Raw genomic sequence first — 16,290 nt, 5'->3', positions numbered from 1 at the left:
ATTTTCTTCACAATTCTAATTTTTCAAATACTTTGAAGTTATGCATCATTTCCTGTAGTTCCTCCACATTTTGTCTTCTCCTGAATTAGCATACAGTAGCATTCTTATAATGATGGTCCAGAGATCCCAAAGACGCAAGATCTGGAAAGAGAAATCAGAGTACATCCCTCCACCTCTGCCTCTTGCAGAAGGTCCAGTAAATATGCATGGCACCATAGGCGGTATGGTCAAACTGGGAGCTCAAAATATGAGCTTTATTTCCATATATTTGTTTGAGGTGATACTGCAGAAAATAATAGCCCTCTTTGTGTTTGTATGAAAAAATAGATATTTTCCTCTAGAAGCTTTTATTTTTATTTACTACATGAAACATAAGAGCCTAGATATTGGGATGTATGAAACAGATGCTTTGAATGCTGGGTTGCTGAGCAGGTGATACGGTTGCATTGCACTACTATGTAGCAGATATAGCAGGAGAAGGGTGTATTCTGGAATGTTAATAATATTTTTGGATGTGAAAAATAGCAAAAAATGTCATTTGAGTTCTTTTGTTGTTCTGTTTCGAAAAAGTATATAGAAGGGTAATAAGAAAATTAAATGTGATAGTATTATGGCACTGCTCTTACTCATTTTTCAGTGAGGCTGGATGAACAGTACAGTGTTTAGAAAAATAAAAAATAGACTTCTACCTGTGTTAGTTATGTATTTTTGACAAGAATTATCTAAAGGGAGAAAAAAAAAAAAAAAAAAAAGACAACCTCTTAAGAAGGAATAAAGCCCATTGGAAATAGGTGATGCTTTATTTAGTGAATGATCTTCGGGTTTTGTTCAGGTTTTTGTTTGTTTGTTTGTTTTATTATTTTGTTGTTGCTTTTCTGATTCAACATTTTTTTGTATGTATGTGTCTTCATTACAGACCTATAAGAACTGTGGTTTCAGTCATTTTTTGGAAAGCATCATTTATTCACTGCAAGTCATATCATTCAGTGATGCTGTAGAAGAAAGTTTGAGCATGCTTCTTTCTGGTTTATGTTTTGTTTGGGTTTTTTTGTTTGTTTGTTTATTTGTTTGCTGGCTTGAAGAGGGGAGTGTCTTTTTCTTGACATTTAGCCAGAGAGGGTGCCAGAGATGTCTGTAAATCCTACTACTGAATTTTTAGAAGGGATGGTTTAGAAATCTTCATCCTACAGGGAACAGGAATGGTGTAAATAGAACAGAGTTTTCTGGTAGCTGAGGAAAGTGTAGAGGGAAAAAAAAAAGAATAAAGGTTATGAACAAGAAATCCTAAAGAAAAACTGATAGTCAGTGGTGTTCCCTATAGAGCACTCTCTACTTCTCATTTCCCACACTTTTGGGCAGAATTCAGCAGCAAGCCCTGGTGAGCACAAAGCACAGAGAAAATGGGTGCTGAACTTCTGGTCCTGGAGCAGACTCTCAGCAAATGGGGGAAGGAAGTACAGTCTGCAAAGCTACACTCAGGTCTCTGTTTTGAGGTCACCACGAATAGGACTGGAATGTTCCTTTGTTTGGCATTCAGGAATATTTCCAAAATATTTTTTCTTTAATCTATTTTAGGTAATGGTCCAACTTCAGTAATGCTATATGTTGCACTCGTGAGACCATAAGAGAAGAGTCTTCCTCCTTACCCCAGCTGATTTTCTTCTCCCTACTCTAAGATCCCCACGGTTTTTCTCTTCTTTGGGCTAGGCAAGAGATTTGGCAGGAAGCATGACAAGACCATTTGTGAAGATGTTTCTTCAGTTCTCTGTAGACAGTGGGAGAGAAACATGACACCCATTGTCTTCTATGCTGTGAGTCTTCCAAAGGCTTAGACCAAAAATTCTGGAAAAAAAACAAAACAAACAAACAAACAAAAAAACCTAATACAGCAACTTTAGTAAGGCAGAGAAGTATGATGACCTTCATCTGTCCCAGCATCTCAGGCTCAGTTCCCCTTGCTTTTAGCTATGACTCCTGTCCTGCAGGGAGGCGGTTCTTGTTCTTGGTTTGGTAAGTCCGCCAGGTGGCCAGGCCTTGGGCCTGCACCCACACATCCCTAAACATAACCACCTGGTGAATTTTCATCCAGCATGCCCACAGTATTCGGTTATAAATCTTCTTTTTAGCAAAGTATAATGAGTTCTGTCAGATTCAAGTATTGTGAAAATGCTTGAGATTAAGCTTATTTGCAAGAATCTCACAAGCTTACTCCAAAGAAAATTTACAAAACACTCTGATTTTCCACAGAGCATGCAGAGTGCCTCCAGGACGCTTTAGTTTTATAGCTCTGGGATGGCTGTGTGTTCTTTGTTCATAATGCACTTTATATTTGCCATACAAAAGAGTTTGTAATTTGTGTCCTAAAATAAACCTATTAACATGCAAAATATTTCAATCTTCCAGAATGATGGTCACTTGAAGACTATGCAACCATTATTGCATTTTGACCCACCGATGAGAATGTTCTTTCAAGCTGAGAAGGCAGAGGCAAACCACGTGCCTTTTCTTTCTTTTCTAAACTCAGGTGAACAGATTTGCATTATTGTTACACCCTTAGATGTTTTAATTTTCAAACCACTGCACTTGAAAGCTTAAATGACCTTTTTGTGTTGGTGAGAAATTGACTTAGATGGCAGAATGACATAATTTAAGCAAAGTTCAAACCACGTTGGCAGGCAAGTCTACTTTAATGTAATCATCTGTGACAAAAAGAAAACAACAAAACAACTTGGCAGTCACAGCAACCTAAGGCAGCAAACTTGATAAAGAATATAATCAGGTACTTCCTTTTTTCTTGAATGTCTCCAAAATGTATTTTAAAAGTCACAATATAGGATTATAAGTCACTTATGCAGCTCTTTTTTTTATGGTTCCTTAATCTTTTAACATGTCGTTCATACAGAATTGCTTCTAAAGTAAATCTTTCCATGCCTGATTAGTGCACAGATTCCCATTCATGTTGGAACCTGATCCAGTCCTCTAAAATATCGGCAGAGGGACTTGTACCAAGTGTACAAGCTGAAGCCATCAATTATTCAGCAACTAAGCTGTAAACACAGTGTCTTTATGGAAGGATTGATCATTGGCTCTGTTAGTCTGTAACACAGGTGCCAACACATAAATCGATGCAGAGTCTTGTTGGGCTCTGGTAAAGCACAAGCTCAATTAAATACAGGAATTCCAAAATCCACATGACCCATGTCTTGGGCTTGCTGGGCATCCAGCCGGTGCCAGATAGGTCCGGCAAACAGAGAAAGTTATCTGTGGCTCCCAGCAGGTAGATGTTGGTGACTGAACTTCTGTTAAGGTAAGAATTTTAAGCAGGTCCTTCGGAAGACTTACTTCCAGTCCTCTTAAACTCGTGGCATTGAAAAATTACATCTTTTGTCATGCTGTTCCCTGCTTGATGCTTCTTGCATGACAACACTTAATTGTTATTTTAATTTGGTCCATCTTTCAGTGATTTTATCAGATTTAAGCTCACTGCTGTTTAGTTTTCTCATCCTGTATCCTTTGCGGCTGTGGAATTCAAATGCAGATTTTTTTCAGAAGTGCTTAACCTTGACCATATTTCTGTCCTCTCCAGTTTTAACAGTGTTTGGCATCTCCGTGCTCTTGAAAATCTTTCCAAGCTTGTTGTTTAAAATCTGCTTATTCATTGCAGGATGAGATGCAGATTGGACCTGTCATGTACACAGCGGAACGTCATCAGTGATTCACACCTAATTTGAAACAAGTGTGATTTTTAGAAAAGTCTTTGTAGTAATTGCTTTATAAACTCAGCAAAACATCAAGTCTGAGGAAAGGACTGAGGTTCTCCTGCATGTCTTGGGTGATAACCTCATCTTTCCTTAAAACAAAATTGTAATCAGAAACAGCTGTGTCTGCTCAGACTTCTGAAATCACGGATCACAGACTCGTGACTTTCCTATTTTTGTCTTAGGTTTGCTCCCTGGCTGCCTTATCCTGCCACAAGTAATTCTTGCTCTATGCCTTTATTTGCATATCATGCTGGGACTGACTGAGAGGTCTCCTAAGGAATGCACATTTTCCTTAGATATCTATGGTAAGATGTTTGGGTTCAGACAATCATTTTCTTCTCAGCACTATTGTCATTTCTCCCACTTCTTTTTCTAATTGTGGTAACTGCTCATTTGTGATAAACTGTTCAATGATAATAAAGTAGCTGCTCCCGCTAGGCAAATTTTCCAATCTGAGCTATAAACAATTTGTTCAATCACTACAGGTGTTTGAGCAAATTCATTAACTCTCAACCTATTTGAATTTTGTAAACACTTAAGCTGAAATAGATGCATGAAGTCAGCTGCTGAGCCCAGTAGTAGCATGAGAAGAACTTGAAAGGTAATGCTCGGTAGGGGGAGAGATGTCAGCACGTGGGAGATATCTTGCAAAGTGCTGAGCATGAGGTATAAGGAGATGCTAATGAGTGTTGGTTTGAGGAAAGAAAATGTTGATTAGTTGTGATATTAGCATAGGGAAATCTTTAGCTTCCATCCTGAGGAGCTGCTTTTTGTTGCTTGAAGTCTCAGGGTTTCTGCCTGTTAAGCAGCATCAAGAGAAGAGTCACTGTATCTTTGCTGTTACAAATTCGAAAGTGCTTTCAATCAGAAAGGGTTGCACGAATGTGAGCTTCTGTTTCTTCAATCAAAAGCACGTGTTAACTGGTACCTTTTAAATGACCTCTGAAAGCCATTTGTCAATCTTCAGTGTTCAAACCAGAGAGCCTGCAGGGCATAGTGCTGCTGCCGTGCAATTGTGACAGATGCTGCTTTGTTATCCTTTAGCAGTGCTATCCAGTGCCACCCACGCTTCAGGTGCTAGGTAAATGCTGAAGTCATTTCTGAGGGACCAAACCACTTCATTCCTTCTTTGGAACGTCTATTCTGTTGTTCTAAACATGTGTTTTAGTGACAATATTCCCTTTCTCCATCACTTTCCATGTCTCATCTCTAGAATAATACTAATTCGTTTGCATATCCCTTCTTTATTTGATCACTTTTCAATATGAAGCCATTATCTTGGCTCACAGTCGTATTTAATGGACTTTTCTGTGATTTGTTCTATTTTAGTGCCAATTGCCTGTTCTGTTTTTGAACATATATCTATTCTTGCTCATTTTTTTTCCTGTGAAATCAGAATCTCTTCTGATTGCACAATGTGCTCCCACATTCTTATGTTCATTACAACTTCAGAAAGTGACCTTAGAATGAAATGAAGTCTAGCTGACTCCACATAATGCCCCTCACACCTGAGGGATAAGAGCTTAGATCGGTTGTGTTTGTGGGCTCCTTTTTGTTCTCTCCGCTGATGCATGCTATTTTGAACGCTCTTTATTTATCTGGGTGAGGTGACTGTAAGGCAAAGAAAGATCAGATAGATTTTTGATAGCACTGCCTTTAATTCATAACTTGTCTCTGAAACTTCTTTAGTAGTGGAAATAGAACAAAGAATTCATGTAGTTACACCTTTTTGTGCTGGGGAATTTCATGCTCTTGAAATCAGTAAGGATAGAAGTCATTTGTCTTGCTCTTCTGCTATGAATCAGTTGTTGATTTATAACCTCTCTCTTCTGCAAACCATGCAGATGGGGCCACTGCTGGTGTTTGGGATGAGTAGAATTAGAACATTCATAATCTGACACTCTGAGGCCCCAGAGATCCTAGGGAAACCTGTGCTGCTTCTCAACTCCTGTCAGTCTACTCTCCCCAGATGTCGGCTGCCTCCCTCAGATAGCCTCCCGCATGGAAAAGTATTTTCTGGATTGTTACTACATCTCTTCTTTTCTTCATTCACCATGCTCATAACAATCAAATATGAAAATTGATTATTTATGCAATAAATCTTCAATTTACATTTCTTGTCCTTGTGTGTACATGGAAACTCATCTTCATACACTCTTGCTTATTTCAGGATTGGCTCCTTATCAGCTACCTTCCTTCACTGCCTGCTGATTTGGGATTCAAGTCTCTGCTTCAGTCTGTGTTTGACAAGAAAATTCCTTTATACAGAACAGCAGAAAGCAAAATGCACTACATGCAGGACCAAGATACACACAACTGAGTCTGCCCTTCATGGAGTCTGACTCCAAATTCCCTACTCACTGATTTAAATGTTTTCTTTTTAGACATCATCTTTCCAGCCCTTAAGTTGGTGAATTGCAGCCTGGAAACATTAGGCATGTTTTCAAGTTCCAGTTATTATCAGTGTCATTTCTTGTTTGGTTTATACTCTATGCGGCTTCTTTATTTCATTTCTTTTTACTTTTGTTTTGACATTTTGGGTTCTGTGTGTTTGCCAATGCTCTGTGGCTGTTTGGGCTCTGGTAATACTCCTGACTAAAAGTCTCATCATTCGTCTGTTATACCTGTCATATTGTTGAATGCTCCATTCCTTCAGGTGCAATATTTAGTTTTACTGGCTCTGGAATCACATAGCACTGTCTCTGCTCATTGCAAAAATCTTTCAGGTGGCATGAAAGATTAATGCTATCTGTACTGCAATTCTCCTATCCTGCAGTGTTGCCACATTCTTTTGTACTTTTCTTCGTAAGTTATTGACTAAGAAGTTTTCCTTCGGCATCTGTCAGTTATTTCTCCTCTGTTACCATGATCCAAATGTGTAGGAAGTACTTGGCTGATCAGCTGTTATCTTAAAGGTTTCTGCAACAGCCACTTTCTGGCTGTCAGCCACTTTTTGTACCAAAAGGTATGTATCTGTGAGTAGCATTCTTCGAAATAGTGTATTTGATTCACACTTACTGCCAGTGGATCAAGGCATAGAGTCTGTTTGCTGAGACTATAGCTACATGTTTATATTTTTTTTTACAAGATGTTGGTTTTTTCGCATTGATCAACTTCTTATCTAGTTTGTATCATACAGAACAAAAAAGGCACTAATGGTTTACAAAATCCCTGTTTGCTTCATGAGCTTAGAATAGACACAGCATCTGCAGCAAGCTCCTTCTGAAGTGAAGGATACACACAAACCTGGCTTTTGTGCTAGCCAAAGAGTAAGTAAATGTAGGAATGAGACCATTACAACTTAGGCGAGTTTCCAAACCAGGCTGCTGCTTCCAATCGGCCAAGTTGATAGCCCCCCACTTCTTTAGGGTGGCTTAAAGTATCTGACAATACATGATCTTGAGCAAGAGTGCAAGGGTAGATCAGATGGCTGTGTCAAAATATAATAAAACAAACAAAAAATCTGTTTCAGGGTCTGCATAGATCCTCAGTTGCTCCAGTTTGTTACAATGGCTAATTATACCCCTTCTCATCCTTTCTTATTGGTTCAGTAGGTGGAGCTGTAACATCTGTTTAATTTATCCCTTGTTCGAAATGCACCACTGCGGGTGCACTGAGTAGTAAAACTTGGGTTTCCCAGCACTGCACGTATTTATCCAGTTTATATAAGTTGGCATTTTGCATCAGTTTGAAATTGCACATGAAAAGGAACCTCAAGATCTGTGCTCAATCTGCTAGTTGGGAAAAGCAGTCGACAGCTCTGTTTCTAATAGGAAATCTTCAGTTCTTGGATGGCTGTTTTCTACCGCTCGCTCAAATATGTTTAGGCTTAATTTTTTGAATTTGTGACTTTGGGGAAAATACATAATCTCTGGTATATTTTTCATATTTTACCAGTTTCCATTTTGAAAAAGACTCTTGAGAGCAATCAAAAATTCATTAAATCATCTCATTAATCATTTCCAGTTTTGAAATTGCTACAAATCCACTGACAATTGTTAGTTTTCGTGTTCACGGGTAGCTTGCACTTCATACGTCAATGTAAGCTTTCTAAGTAAATGAATGCTATTACATAAATGGACATTTCTGATAACATTTGTGAAATGGCTCTTAAAATTCAGCACTAGTGGAAACAGAAAAAAAAAGAAAAAGCGTGGTAATGAGGCTAATTCACTCTTCAGAAGTTACAGCATCATTTGAGCATTGTCCCATCATCTTAAATCATTCTTAACTCTAAGAACCCTTTCCCGTTCCAATTTTCTCTGAAAAGCTCTCTGTGTAAGCAATGAGAGTATCCAAATTAACTTCAAAGATCATAAAACTGCTACTCCTTTTTAAAGGAAGAGCTGTCTTGTAGTGATCTCTTGTATGCAAAATTATCTTAATGGTGTCTTCTTTCATGTGAGTATTCTCCCTTGAGTAGTTTGAGTGCTTTCTGATTCTCTCTGGTTGCAGCTAAACATTGAAAGCTGGTGTCAGAAACATCACAAATTCAGGCTTTTTCTCCTTTCAGCTCCGAGAGCTTCTTTGATAGGGAGCCAGTGACATCATTTCACAACACAGGACGTAAACGAGCAGTTCCCAACCTTTTTCTTTACTTTTTATTTTTTCAGAGGAGTATTTGATGACCACGACCTTATCCTTTTCTGCTGCTTCTCTGTTGCTGCCCATGCACATCCCCTGATGCACAGGTGGGCTGCTGTAGTGCGCATCTTTAGCCTCTGCTCCTCCATCGCTGCCTGCTCCATTGGCATACGGTACTTCCCAGGGATGGGGGAATGTTTGACAGAGCAGGTCAGAGGAATGGAAAGAAACGGGTTCTTCCAACGTTAATGCCTCCCTTGGTTAACCTCTGTTGTCAGCTCAACTTTAATATGCCCAGCAGCGTTAAGCAGCTCGTGTTCTGCTCAGCACTTTACCTTGTACATTGGATATGTCTCTTGGCTAACTTGTGTATTAGCTAGAAACAACCTACATAAACAAGGATGAGAAAAGAGACAGTCATTTATAAAATACCTGCTTTTTCTTATTAGTTGTTGTACAAGTTTTTCCATGACCTCCAACAACCTGCAGTTGTATATTCACTTTTAGCACGAAATATAGCTGTCTCGTTCAGAAAATGTTATTACCAACTCTAGTGTTATCCAAGAGATTTTATTTGTCTAATCAGCTGAGATGTCAGGTTGAGTTAAGAAACCCATTTGTATGAATCAAAGAGCAGCCTGTGGCGGTGGTGCATTTGTTCACGATGCTTGTTAGGTACGCACACTGGGTAGCTTGGATCCAGGCTCTGCAGATTACGATTCCCTTCTTTTTAGTCTCATGAAATTCAAAAAGGCATGAACAGTACTTTTGAAAATGGTACCACAATGTTGAGAAGAAACTTTGGTTTCTATATTGGCTTCAAATGGCAGATCATATTTTCAGAACTGTGTTTAGCAGTGTAGCTAGCTAGTGCTGAGCATTGCTTAGGTGGTGTTCTGTCAGAAGCTAAATGAATGAAAACTGTAGCAATGCACTGTATGACCCTTAATGTATTAAGAAATGCTGTCTGCTTCTGTTTCAAGGGATGTGTAAAATCCACCCTTCAAAAACCATTTTATAGTGATTTGTTTTGTTCCTTAATAGCATGTATCCCTTCATCTTGATCATCACTGGAAAAGGCGAGAGTGTACAAAGTTAAACAGCAAAAATATAGCTGACGCTTGGTATGTATCGTTGGCACTGTTTTGCTGCAGTGTGCATGCTTACATTGCTTTTTAGTTCACACTCATGGTTTACAAAGTGCGTAGGCTTGTTTGCCAGTAAAAGTCAGTAGCATTGTTATTGTAGGAATTTATACTTTGCTCACAGGTTTCCCATATGCTTGCAGACTCGGGATGTTTTAAAAACAGTGTCAGTGGTGATGAGTGATCACTATGAGTGATAGCATTTGAACCAACTGACTTTTCCATGACAACGGACCTCAGTTTTAATAGTAGTGAAATGTAAATGAAGAATTTCTTTACAGGGAGGAAAACTTCCTTTCCATGACAGAATGTTTACTTCCTTCTCTTTCTCCCCATAGCTTACCTCATCCCTTAAAAAAAATAACCACCCCGTCTCCCAAATACGAATGTACTAATGGCAAATGCTATATACCATGAAATTATAGCCAAGAAGTTGAATTTCTTATAAGTTTCTTAGAAGAGAGAATTGTGAAACTCTCATTCTGAGGCGAAATAAATTAGATTTTACTAATTCCCTGGCCATCAACCATCTTGTCATCTGTATAACTCCAAGTCTGCCATCCCATCCCATGCACTTCCCATTTGGTTTTGTCAAAAAGTTTCAGCAGTCAGCACGCTGCTGTGAAGTTTGGGTTTGTTTAACATGTATTTTCTGACTGCTGTAGGTTGCATTATTCTCTATTCTTCCTGTGTGTCTATATCTGCAGTCAAAGTGTGTTTTCTCATTAAAAGGGACTTATCGTGAGCCGTATTGTAGCGTGAGTGGGGGATATACTGCTCAGCCCAATGAATCTCTGAACAGTGTTTGCTGTTGCGTGTGCGACTGCAACTCTGAGCCTGAGCCCACTCAGAGCTGACGCTCCAAGCTCCTCCAGCCCTGAGATGCCCGGAGGTGGAAAAGCACTCAGCATCTCACAGATACCAAACTAATGATTTTTAAATCTAACGTTGCTGAGTTGTCATGGCAATTATCAAATGAATATTCCTATTTCTTGTAAGGCTGTGTTTTATAATGCTCTAAGCTACACTTTGTGCAGGCTGTCTAGGCAAACAAGCTGTAAAAGAAGCTAAGTGCCAATTAAAGTGCTGGCAAGAACACCACTTGCATGAACTCCATGAGGCGCTGTAGCATGCATAATCTCGCTTAAAAAAAGCCTGAAATGTTGCCTTTCACTTCCAATATGATATAGCAACACCTGGTTTATAGGACCCACGGTATTGCTATGGAAGATCAACAATGGCATACTTTTGGATAACTACCCTGTTTCTTTTCCATGTAATTGTTCCAAACCACGCTAAAAACAAACTGCATGAAAGGTTTTTGAAATGCATCCTGCTGGTAGTATTAGACAATAGAGAAAATCAACTGAACAGTTTGCTCTTAATTACATATTTGCTGTTAGGAAGTACTTAGCAGCTTCGGTATCGAATTCTATTAGTCCTCCAAGATCAGGTTGTAAGCAGAGTATATGATTATATTTCCCTAAGTTTACATATACTGCATTTTTTTGTATGTCCTTGTGTTTAAATCAGTTGTACTGTGGGAGAGAACAAATAAATGTTTTTTTTTCTTCTTTATTTCTTTGCACAGTCTTCTTTCTCTCTCCACAAACACAGACACGAATTCTCTCTAGTTTCTCCAGGGGGTGATAACAGCAAGGCTCCTTCCCTCTGGAAACATATACAATTTTGCTGGAGTAATAAAAACACCAAAGAGGAGAACCAGCAGCAGACACAGGTAAGTAAATTGCTAGCCATTGAACCTAAATTACTTCCTAAATTATTATTTTGACAGTGTGCACATTTTGTAGCGTTGGAAGGAACCTGTCGTTTTTAACTATGTTCCGCTGTTTGTATTATTTCTACTTGTCAAATCCGGTGATTTTGTTTCTTTTTTTTTTTTTTTTTTTTCCCATCCCACAGGACTGGTTTGATTTTATTTTCTCACCTCTGTGGAGAGCGAAGCAGTAAAATCTTTCAAGAGGCCTGCGTCTGGGTATCCCGCTGCTGCCTTCAGCCCCATCTCCTGAGCAGTAGGAGTGGTGGCTTCACAGCCTTTTCAAGTTATTCAGAATCAGTTTCCAGTGTGCAAATGTTATCTAGAAGCATGAAGACAGCTCTGGGAAAAGAAACAGCTTTGCATCAACATGAGACACAGCTCATATTCTCTTTTACATGAGGATGTAACTAGCTCTGTTTTACCTGACGTGAATGTAAATTGATTTTCCTCCTCGTTCCCATGATGAATTATCTTCCTCAAGCTGTGCTACTGAGTGGTCAGAAAACACAGAAAGAATGTGTCAGGAGCTTGAAGAAGAAGCAAAAGTAAGTTGCAAAATATGAAAAGAATGGTTCCCCTATTTAGTGGACAGAAAAAAAAAAAAAGTGCCATAGGATGGATGGATGCAATGCATACCTGTAGTCACTTTCTAAAACACAGAGTGTCTTTACTGGAAATGTTAGAGGAAAATAACCCCTGTTCCTTGGAAATCAAACCAAACTCATGTCAAAGCAGATGTTCTGAAGCATGTAGTTGAGCCACTTAGGACAGCAAGAGTGTACCACAGAAGGCTGCCATCAGTGTGTAAGTGGTGCGTTTCCCTAGAGGAATATTCTGCTGTTCCATGCCAGCTAGTATTTTCCTGTGCTGGTTTCTGGATGAAGCATTCTGTCGTGTCATTGCAGTTTTTCTGTTAAAAACAGTAGGGCTCATAATCCTTCCTTGTGGGAATATTGTTATCCACTTGGTGTATTCCTTTGGAAAGTGGGAAAGAAATTTGGATCATTATCTTTGGCCAGATTGCCTTCAGAGATTATTTGGGATATCATTGGGAATATTTCCAGAGGAAACCAGTATTCTGCTGTATTCCATAGGTACTCTCTATAGTTTTATCTCCTAAGCACAGTGTGGTTTTGTGATCTCTGGAACAATACTGGAAATTAAGGCTACCTCAGTTATCTATTTTTAAAAGTCTTCTCTTCAAGCAAAGTGGCTTGTCCATCTTCATGATTGCAGTAGGAAATGCTTCTGCAGCTCACATTCACCACATCAGCTGCCAGCGTTCAACAGTCCCTGACTTTTTGATGTCAGAAAGGAGGAGTTTATAAATGGATTGTGCTATTATTTTGTCTTTCACATTTACAGCAGTTCAATGACAGTGATCGAACTCTATCCAAACACAGTCTGACGATCGCTATGAGACTGGAAGTATGGTAAATATAAAAAATATAAAGAAAAGTAACAGTATGTTCACTTTTCAACCAATAAACAAATATAGCCAAAGAAACTCTCTGAAGTATCTGGAAGAAATAGAGAGAACAGAAATCAGGATGGATTTTTTATTTATAGCAATGGCCATGTGAACAGAACATGTGGAAAAATCAGAACACAAGAAGGAGAAAAGGAGCCATGATGTTAAAGGTATTGTTTTTTTCATCACCTTAAACACAGAGTTGGTACTCTTGTTCGCGTTATTTCACATTGCAGCTTTTGCCCCTGCTAGCTCAGGGCTCGGCTAACAGATCTGTTACTCTCCTGGACTCTGAAGGTTTTTCCTTTCTCTTGCCAGTGATGTATTTCAGGTTCTTGCCTTGCTCGTTGCTTTGAGTTCCATCTGGTTTTGCTCTGGTTTCTCTGGCACAGTGGGTGTGATGGGTGTGTCTTTAGAAGTAACGAGGCCAGCTTGTGAGAAGCAGGCTCGAGTTGGAAATTTGCTTGCATCCACACAATGTAGTCTGGTCCAGCGTTGGAATAACACAGCAATATGCAAGCCTTTACTGCTTGGCATAGCTGAACACAGCTTGTTTAGTGCTTGTTTTTTATGATTTGTTTTCTTTTCTCCTCTCTGGATGTCATTGCTAATCCATCAACAAAGTAGAAGGGAGCACAGGGAGAGGGTAGAGGTCATAAACAGCACCAATGGCAATTTCTGGAGAGTTTTTGCATGCTGAGGATAAACAGTAACCAGATAGTTAAGGCTCTTGCTGTGCAGCTGTCCCTTTGTCTGGGAATGGATGTAGGAACAAAGATCAGTAAATGCCCCGACACCGCCTAAGAAGCATATTTTGTGTAGATGGATATTAGCAATTCAAAAGCTAAATTGGGATCTAAACAAGGTCGTTCGCTTGTCAGACTATTTTTGACATAGGCAGTGTTTAATTCAAGAAGCAGAAGGGCTGGGATAAACAAGTGCAGTCCTAAATGGGCAGCTGGCTGCAGAGTGGTGTTGAAACGTTCATCCCAAAGGGCACCCTGCTTGTACCCAGAACAGAAAGGCAAAGGCCAGCCTTTTCCATGATGTTTTAGTAGTGGGGAACTCAAGCCATTTCTGTTCCACTAGCAAGGAAAGAAAAAACGAAAAGCAAACACAAGAGATGTTCATTTAAAATACAATATGCCTATATGTGTATGCAAATTAGATGAGACCCTTGGTGTATGCAAGTTAAAGCAATGTTTTAAAAACTGTAATCCGCTTTTTGTAGAATTCCTTAATTCCAGTGTGTATTACAAAATATATGCAGTGTGAATAAAACCTGAGCTTCCTTATAATTCAGTATTAAAAGTAATAAACAATCTTAGTATGAGTTTCTTATAAATAAAACATGATAGCCTGTTTTGTTTAGGGTCTTTTAGTCCTCAGTTCTGTGCTGGTGGCTGGAATAATTAGGTTTTGAAAGTAGAGACTTTTTTTTTCAGTATAAACATGAATTTGTCACTTCGAAAGAGGAACTGTCCTCCATTTTGGAGGTTATTTTCATAGTTTGAGCCTCTGGCATGATCCAATACTGCTTCTTTCCCAGTCTAGTTTCCTCATCCTACACTAACCCTCAACAGTGCGTTTTTGGGGTGGGGTTTTTGACTGCCTCTGTAGAGCTGCCGTTTTTGTAATCTATTTTAGGTTTGCTTGATAGCACTCCCTTTTCTACCTTGGGCAGGGTTTTTTTAATGCAGTGCTGTTTTAATACTTTAAAGAAGCATCAGATAGATCAGGTCTGAACTGATCTCCCCTGCCTCTCTGTAAAACTGCCCTCTCTCTCTCTGTAAGAAGCTTTTTGACCAATTCCCTCCTGAAATATCATGGAAGCGGTGTTTGGCAGATTTGTGTAGCTATAAAGGTTCTCAATTGCTGTTATTACACAGATCTCTGGGAATATACTGATAGGCTTAAGTCTCCATATTTCTGATTCCACCTGCTAAACACAGCCTCAGTCTATCTCTGTCTAACTACCTTTCTCTTTGTTGCCTGATTCATCTGTTAATTTAACTCTGGAAGGTTAAATAAATAAATAAATAACAATTAATATTGCTTTTTCCTCAGCACTAGCTGGCAAGGAAGAGTAGAAGGAATAAAATACTTCCATTGTCCAGTGTTCGAATACTACTCATAAAAGCTCAAGTGGGGTATGTGCTCTCTTTGTTATTCATTTTTCAAAATGGGGAGTCATCCAAGCATGACCTGAAGCAGAGAGTCTCCTGGATAATAGGAGCCATAGGTTTGATTCCGGATAGTATTTTACACAACTTTCTCTCTTTCTCTCTTTCTCTGTGTTTCTTATCGTGAAAGTATTTAACTTAGAAGCAATTGTATTTGAATGGACTACTTGCTCGAATTTGGGAACTTCAGGACTTCGAGCTTTGCCTTTGGGGACAAAAGTGAATCCTACGTTCAAGGAGTCCTCTGATGACTTCTCCACAGCTCTGAACATTGTTTTAGAGATGAGATGTCTGGGGCAAGCACGTGTTGTAATGTCAGTGGCGGTAACATGAGGTGGAGGAGAACAAGGTGCTGCTCACCCTCTTAGTCTACCAGTGCCTGTAGGCGTGGTGATACTATTTTTTTGTTTGATACTTAGTCTTTCAGAAAACTACTGATAGCTGCTGACTTGCATGGATCGTGCAAAAGGTAATTTGGCTCTGGTAAAGCATGAAATTAAGAAGTCCATGATTGTAAATATTCTTGGATGCACATAGCTCTCCTGGTCAGATGTGAAGCTGTAAATGAGGATGTTTCAAGAGAAGAAGGACTGGATCAGAGCATGGATCAATTCATTCTTTCACTGTCATGAGGGTGATGATGCCAAAGGAGAGAATCCTTGCTTTCCCACAAGTGTATGGACCCCTTACATTATGTTATGGCGCCATAACATTGAAGGTTTTGGGGGTAAGAGGGAATCATACAGCTTGAATTTTTAGTCAGAAGGAATGTAATATTGTTGATTTCTCTTTTCTCAGCTTGGAGCCTCTTGAAGTAATGCTTATACTTTTGCTAACATGCTTTACGCCTTGATTGCTCTTTAGTCATTGTACATCTGAATTTCCTGTACACAGTGAATTCTGTGGAAGCTGGATGCTTTCTCTTTGTTCTCTTTGTACCTTTAAGTGTGGTTTTGCCCAGCTGAGTCTGCATTTCTTCAACTGACCATGGACAAGCTGTTATAGTGCTGCAGCCTCCCAGCTGTGCTCCATCTCATTGTCCCACGCATGCACTTCTCCAGACCACATCCCATGTCTGTACTTTGTAAGGCCTTTCATACCATACCATACTTTTTATGGAGAAGCTCTCTATAAAAACTGTGTTTATATCATACAAACATGAGGAAAAAAAAAAAGCCAACATTAGGCATAACCAACAATCATAAGAAAAGTTGTTGTTATAGTTAAGTTGGGAATTTGCAGGCATGTCAAGAGAAACTGAGACAGAGTGAGCTTGACAAGCTGTGGTCTTGAATCCCTGGAAACTCAGCAGGAGGCTTGTGGCCTGTACTAGCAATGTCAGGACAGTGTTTAATGGGCTGCAGCA

The 16,290-nt window shown here is 39.3% G+C and overlaps 1 long non-coding RNA gene across 1 annotated transcript; it reads left to right on the top strand.

The window, feature by feature from the left end:
• The first annotated feature begins 9,388 nt into the window (after positions 1–9,388).
• Positions 9,389–15,002, top strand: LOC107054998. Its single transcript, XR_001469889.4, has 5 exons — positions 9,389–9,469; positions 11,082–11,228; positions 11,414–11,815; positions 12,840–12,911; positions 14,809–15,002. It is a non-coding gene; the product is annotated as an uncharacterized LOC107054998 (long non-coding RNA).
• Positions 15,003–16,290: the final 1,288 nt, after the last annotated feature.

Source organism: Gallus gallus, chromosome 1 (assembly GCF_016699485.2).
Source record: "Gallus gallus isolate bGalGal1 chromosome 1, bGalGal1.mat.broiler.GRCg7b, whole genome shotgun sequence".
NCBI classification, from domain to species: Eukaryota; Metazoa; Chordata; class Aves; order Galliformes; family Phasianidae; genus Gallus; species Gallus gallus.
The sequence above is the reverse complement of the archived record's forward strand: the minus strand, read 5'-3'. Positions and strand labels throughout refer to the sequence as shown.